This window comes from Gastrolobium bilobum, unplaced genomic scaffold, assembly GCF_033153095.1.
Source record: "Gastrolobium bilobum isolate Gb01-03AN ecotype WA unplaced genomic scaffold, APGP_CSIRO_Gbil_v1 utg21582, whole genome shotgun sequence".
NCBI classification, from domain to species: Eukaryota; Viridiplantae; Streptophyta; class Magnoliopsida; order Fabales; family Fabaceae; genus Gastrolobium; species Gastrolobium bilobum.
The window spans coordinates 1-8,147 of NW_026899045.1; positions in this window are offsets into that span (position 1 = coordinate 1).

Genomic DNA, 8,147 nt, shown 5'->3' on the forward strand with positions numbered 1-8,147 from the left:
AAATTCATATTCATTTCAAAGTACTAAATCATAATCATGTTCAATTCCACCAATACATGTTAATTAACGAACTCATTTACATAGTAACTTACCTTAGTTCACGTACACCTGCAAAATTTTAAATTTTAATAACATAATAGCAAAAAAACTCTATGTAACGGTATACCCCACTCTCTATGATATCTGCAAAATTGAGAGTTAGTCAAAGGTGAAATAACATTGACATATATTACCACAGTTCATTGTACTCATTTCATGCTTAACACTATCCATGGTGTTAACATGCCAACTACTCATGACGCATATCAATGATCAACATAAAAACCTAGAGTCATGGAGACCACTCAACTCACAAACTACTAGTACATGCATTGCCTCGCATATACAAGACACACGTGGCCCTTGTCACCAATTCCAAGTGTTACACACTCAGTTTCCCTGAAGAGAGGTTCACACTCTCAAACAGAGCACCATCACGCTTAAGTAATGGCGTAAGGCCTCTTGCCTCAACAAAATGACCGGTGCTTCCCAAAGAGACACGCTCGGTCGGATAAAGTCTTTCGCCGAAAGACTCCCAACAAGATTCTTCAGCTCAGCTACTTCTGGCGGAACATCCGGTATGGAGCTAATGCAATAGGCCCCACACCAGGCACAAATCAATGGAGAACTCTATCTCCCTTTGTGACGAAAACTCAGGAATCTCCTCAGGAAACACCTTGAGGAATTCCCTCACCACAGGAATGCCAGTGATATCCTCCTATGTCCCACTCACCAAACCTCTCGATCAAGACATGACCAATGTCCCTGCTCACAAGGTTCTCCTAACCCGCAGCAATAAAGGCGAGGAACTGGTTGTGGAAACACACAGAGACATCACCACTCACTGGGCACAAAATCAATAAAACAATCATCACACAACTATTGGACAATCCAGCCACGCCAAGGATGATTTCCAAATTAGCCATCGGCAGTCCAATCAGATCTACCGAGTAATCACGGACATCCCACTGAAACACGACATCTCGATGTATAGTGGAGGTATCACACTTTTCTCCGGTGGCGGTAGTCAACCGCGACGGTGGAGAAAGCACAAACATGGGCAACTCAAGCCCCAAAGCAATCGGGGTTGCAACAAAAGAATGTGTAGCCCCGGAATCAAACAATACATCAACAGATGATGCACAAAAAACAGTACCTCAGACAAGGTTCGGAGCTCGATCTGACTGCTGACGATCCAGGGTATAAACTCGCCCAGTGGCAGGTGGCACATCTGGTGCCGCTGTAGGTGGAAGGGGAACCATCTGAAGTGGAACTGCCTGAACTGTTGCAGCTCTCGCCATCGACGATGGACACTCTCTAGCATAGTGGCTCTCCTTGCCACACTGGAAACAAATGGTCTGGCCGGTAGCACACGGCCCCAGATGAACCCTCCCACATCCCGTGCATCTGGGAGTAGGAAGTCTCGTCGCACTCCCTTGTGTTGATGTCCCCTTGAATTGACTAGGCGCCTGCCTAACAGCCAACTGTTTCCCTTTTCCTTTTCCAGCAAACTTCCTGTCTTTCCAGGAAGTGGAACTATCAGCTCATTTCATCTCAGCAATCTTGGCCCTCTTGGCCTTACTCGAGTTGCAGAAGTCCTCGATGTCCCGACACTGCTGCACCAGTGTCCCAAAGTCTCTCGAAGCAGAACCAGCAAGGTAACCAGCAATATCCTCACTAAGTCCTCTGCGGAACTTAGCAGCCAAGAAAGTCAGAGTAGGCCTCGCCATCTTGAAGTGCGCAAACTTCACCAACTAGTTGAACTTGGCCAGGTACTCGTCAACAGACAACGAGCCCTGAACCAACCTGTCAAACTCCCCCTGCTTCATCTCCTGAGCGTCATAAGGGAAATACTGACCCAGAAAGCAATCCTCGAAGAATGGCCACGTCATCACATGACCCTGCATCTCGTAGACATGAGAAATGTTTGCCCACCACTCATGGGCATCGCCCTCCAGCATGTAAGTAGCAAACATCAGCTTCTGCGGATCAGTGCACTGCATGACCCGGAAGATCTTGTCTAGCGCCTGAAGCCATCGTGCTGCCGCAATAGGGTCATAGGACCCATCAAAGCAAGGCGGCTTATACTTTCTGAAAGCGTTCAGCCGTTGGTCAATCACGTCACGGTCCTCAGCAGGCTCCAGATTGGGTTCCATCACCCCAGTGACATGAGTAGCACTACCAATGTGACTCAGGGTATCAACCTAAACACTAGGTGGAGGCGGCGGTGGTGCTGGCGGTGGAGGTGGTGCCGGAGGGAACTGCCCAACAGCAGGACCAGCCCTCATCTCCTCCAACATAACCCGCATCATGGTCATGTTTGCCATCCGGTTCGCCTCAAGGACATCCTCAGTGGTCCTCCTGTTTGTCTCACGAACATCCTCCGCGGCTTTCCGGTTGGCCTCTCTAACGGCGTCCATCATTGCCACGTTGGCCAATCTAGTGGCCTCCTGCATCTTAGCCAATGCAGTCAGGATTGGGTCGGGTTGACCCTCAACAGTCTCTCGTGTTCTCCTGGATCCTACCATGACTCTGCATAAGTTACACAAATTTTGAGTTGATCAGACCCACGCAATGTGATCACATATGCATCATCATAAATAAAACCAACGGAGCAAACACATAAGACAGACACAACCAAACATCCTAATCATTGCAATACATACAGGCTTTTCCCTTGAACCGTTGCTCTGATACCATTAAATGTAACACCCCGTATGCATCCAGTTTGTTAACATTACATCGTATTAAGCTGCGCTTAATAAAAATTGCGGAATATCTTTTTCTTTTCCAATTATGACGTCATATACTTAGCCAAGTTGATTACTTAATCAATTTCATAAAAACGTCGCCTGTATGTAAATTGCAATAAGACATCTACTGATAAACCTCAATATATAAATAAAGTGTGTATCTAAAATCACGGATCTACAACTCGTAATCCGGACCATAATCCTGATACATTATTACAACTTCAAATAAAACAAGACATAACAAGACTGTGTGTCATGGACAATCTCCATGCTCACCAAATCAACAGTGTCTCAACAAGATGATATACAATCATAAACTGAAGCTAAAAGCATAAAACAGCATGCATAACCAGCATCCAACAAGTCAGCGTAATATAACAGCAATATCTAACTCAGCTCCGGCCTTCTGCCACCTGAGGTCTCGACCTTACCTGACCCTGAAATAAGCGCCCCAAACGTGGGGTGAGATCTCTAATAGAAATCTCAGTAAGACAAGGGGTCCTCAAGGATCTTCCACCCCAAGCTCACTTACACGTGCAATATAATTTCAAAAGCAATTTAACAATATAATTTCCAAAGTAGTGCAATGCAGCAGATAATCATGTCATGTGGGTTATAACTATTCTATTGATCAAAGAAATGCAGGAATACGTCTATTACCCACACAGTACCAGCCCATGTTGTATCAGCCCTTGCTGTACCACCCCCAAAGGGCCACCCCATGGTTTTACATAAATATCATGCAGCAATTGCACCTAACGGCTCCATAGCATTTCAATAAAACGGTACATGAAGACAACATCATGCATATAACCATACCCCCATGGGACATGGTGGAACCAATAATGGCTAAGCCGAGGACACGAAAGCTTACCTTGCAAGCTCACTATCCAATGCCAAGAGTCCACACGGCTCAAGTCCAACACACAGCATATCCAAATCTGATATGGACCAACAATTATATCAATATTCACATTCTAATATTTTACAATAATAAAGTAGACATCTTGAGGTTTCCAACGATATAATTTATGTCTTAATCGGAGTTGTATAACTCCGATTATGATTTATGCAAGGTGACTGCTGCAAACAGAAATTCCAGCAATCAAAACGCGACTTAGAATAGACACTACGATCAAACCACTGATCCAATGGCTACGAAAATATACAGAGTTGTAGCCCTATGTGTTAGCTTCACATAGGTCCAGACGGAACTCAATTTGGAGCTCTGTAGTCTAAGATATCGAATTTTTACTAAAACAGGTTCGTTGCTGTCCAGACCAAAATATCACGATATCTCCAACTGAATATCGGGATATCTGATATCGGGATATTTCCAACCAAATATCGGGATATCACATATCCAGATATTTGCAACCAAATATCGAGATATCACATATCCGGATATTTGCAACCAAATATCCGGATATTTCGCGTCAGAATGCAGATTTTGCATTTCGCGAGATATCAATCCCAAGGGTCCATTTTTACCGATTACAAACACTTAAACATGCATTTCTAGGTGTGTTTGACATTACCCAACATTAAGTTATCATCTTTTAGCCTTTAGATGCATCAAGGTTCCATTTTTAAGCATAAAACTCAATTTAAAGTGAAGGGACATACCTAAGGCTTCAAAACAGAAACAAAGGCTGCTCTTGGAGCTCACAACAGTCTCCAAGGCTCTGACTTCACAGAGAAACGAAAATGGCATACAAAAGTTGGTTCTTTTCTTCACAAGGTACCTTCTTGGAGCATCAAACACCAAGAATGGGGCACCATAGCACCAAACCAGAAACTCAGCACTACAAACCTCAAAATACAAGAACAAGAACTCAGAAACAAGGTCCTCTCACCCTCACAAGGTGGCTCACACCAAGATATGTTGATCAAGAGAAGAAACCATGATCAAAGGAGGTGTCTTTGGTGAGAAAATGGAGAAGAAATAGAGTGACAAGGTGGCTGGTCTCACAACTCAGAAAAACTCACACTGGAGGCTCATCAAAATGACCTAGGATCATGTGCCAAGGCTATTTATAGCCACTTACGTTTTAATCACACAGTATTAACTTTAATTGCTACGCTTAGCATTTTAATCCCAAACTCAGAATTCTTAACCTACTCAATTTTACAAGAATTATCATATTTTTCTGAGCACCTTTTCGGTACGCGCTTTTCATAGCCAGTATCAGATTCTAGCACCAGTTCTCATTATTTGGACTTGAAACTCGTTTTACAAGTCCTACATATTATTCTAGTAATTATCATGCACTTATTATAATTTTTCGAGATACTTTTTCGGTACGCATTTATACTGACTAGCAGAACCGGTATCTGCACTTTTCTTCCGAAAAGCGACTTTCAGCATTCTTAATCACTTACCATGATTATTAGAGCCTCATAATAATTATTAGGGTCAATTATGGAATCATTTCCTATTTTCTCATAATTAATTAATTAAATTCCTTAATTAACGGTGCGGGTTCTTACAGTTAGCATCTTATGAGAATGCCAGGATTTACAAAGAGAAGACAAAGAAGTGGCATGACAAGAAAATTCAACCAAAGGAGTTTGAGCCAGGACAACAGGTATTACTATACAAATTACATGTGTATTAATGGATATTGATGAAACACACAAAAGTTCAAACATAGCTGACGCGATTTGTGCAAGGATCCAGGCGATCCGCGCGGGCTGGAAAACATGAAGTGCTGACCCAGCTAGCGCAATCTGCACCAGCCATCACACGATCTGCGCGGGCTGGGAAATGATAGATTTGGAGAAACCCAGCCAGCGCGATCTGCGCCAGACATTGCATGATCCGTGCGGGCTGGGGAGGATTAACACCTTCAATCTTTTCTTTCAAACTATCCAAACTTTCTATCAACATCTCACCATAACTCTACTCAAGACAATGAACAATAAGAATGTGAATATAAAAGTTAGGGACTTACCTTTTCTCCAGCCATTGATGCAAGGTGGAAATGTATGTGAAGAACGAAACTTGGATGGATTCGTCCCAAGATCGACACAATAATGTTTCTGATCTTGAATATGTGTCTGATTTACACTAACTTGAAATGCAATGAGTATGATTACAGGATGACAGAGAAAAATCCACAAGTTTGAGAGATGGTTTTGAAGTGGGAGAGAAGTTGAGAGGAAATGAGAAATCAACAGCAGAGCATCAGGACACCATGGATGAGGAGTGATACAAGACATCAACCACCATCACCATTTTGCTGTTTTATTTTTGTTGTTTTTGTTTGACCATCTAGGATGATGGTAGGGTCATTGAGACATATTTGGTCTTTGGATTTATATTTCACTAGTACAGTGGTCATGTTATTTTCTGATTGATTGTTCATATATGTGTGTGTTTGACTTGCGTAACAGTTACTTTCTTCGACTAGTTTAGTTATTGCTGAGGACAACAATTTTCTAAATCTGGGAATTTGCGCGTTATTTGAGGAATCACATACAGAGGAACAAAAGAAACGTTCAACAGAAAATCAGAGAATTCATGTCTACTTCAGGGGAATTATTTTAACCTTTCCAGTTTATTTTTATTTTTAGTAGTCAAATTTTTGTTTTTAGTTTTATTTTATGTTAGAATTAATAACCATTGATATGTGAAAGCATGTTTTAGATTTAGATGTGCTAACTCAGTCAAGTCCTTGGTTGAAAATAAGGAAGTGTTGCATGATATGAATTATTGTCATGGCATTGCATAGAGCATGAATTGAGATTATGATTGCTCGTTTGTTTGCTTCCTATGTTAATAATGGATAATGATGCTCGAAATGAAATGAGGAAGAGTCTAGCTTGATACCACAGCCATACAGTGAAATTTTTGTTTAGAGAGTCCTCACTGCAGTAGTATTCTAGAACTTGATATAATTCTCTGTAATGCATGCATTGATTGAAGTGATGAAGACATTTTATTCTGTTAGCTTACAGCCAAATAGCCACCTGAAAAATTATCCATTGCTAGCCCTGTTGAGCCTCAGACTGTTTTTATTCAATTACCTGATTAAATTGTTTAAACCACTTCCATCAGAACTTACCTTGATTGAGATTGAAATGTCAATAATCAAAAGTTAAAATTAATTGAGGTAAGCTCCACCAGAAGTTAAACAGTTGAGAAAGAAAAAGCAAAGAATAGTCCTCAAATGAGTTCAAAGAGGAAAGAAAAATAAATAAAAAATAAAAATAAAAAATGTGAAAAGCAATGAGGAAGAAAAAGGTGAAAAATGACAGATCATGAAAGTAAGTAAATAGTGGAGCTGAAACCTGAATTGAGATATGATTGAATCTCAAAGAAAATGAATGTTTCAATCTCAATGATTACTCGGCTACTTCCCAAATATTCCTAACCTTAAGCCAGGTCAAGTTATAACCTTGCAAAGTCCTTTTGATCAACAATGCATGTGTTAACGTTCTTCATCTTCAAGAACTTGAGAGTAAGATCAAGCTTATGGTAATACTAAGGCTGTGATGGAATGAGTGACGATGAAATAAACCCAAACACTTAGTGATGAGTGAATATTATGTCTAGCGAGGGTTAATCAAGTTAGACTCTGATTGAAAAGCGTTGTTTTAAGTTTTGACTTGAAAATCATTCATGGATAGTATAGTAATCTTTATGATTGTTTGTGCAATGTTATGCTTGATTAATTGGACCTTGCTTCCCATGTTTTAATTTTGTTTATTGCTGACGACAACAACATCTAAATCTAGGAATTGTTTGATATGCGTCACGCATATGGTGTTTTCTAAGTTTAAAGAAGCAAGGAATTAATCATAAATGAGTGAAAATAGCTCATAAATGTAAGAAATATTGATTATTTCTTCTCAATCATCCTCTCACTCAATTTCTGTATTTTGACAGTAGGAAACATCAAAAAGAAGTGAAAAGAGAAAATTCCACATTGCAAGTCCCACGCAAACCGTGCGGTGCATGGCGCGATCTGCGCCATAAGGCAATTTGCTCCGTGTTTCTCTATGCAATTTGCGCGACAGTTGCGCGATCCGCGCCATAAGAAGTTTGCTCTCTGTTTCTCCGCGCGATTTGCGCGAGATTGGCGCGAATTGCATGGCCGATACTTAATTATTTTAATCTGATGCAAATTACACTAATAAAAGCCCAATCGGAGAGCAATTTGAGTAAGGGTTTCCTAAAACCTAATAAAAGGATCAGAAACAGAGGGACGAGACACTTTGGACAAAACAAAGAAGAAAGATAACAAAAGAGAGAGATAATTCTTGGTAGCTTCTTAGAGTTTCAAAGAATCGGACAATCAAGACTGAAGATCCTCATCTTCTCCTTCTTCATTAGGTTCTGAATTCTATTTT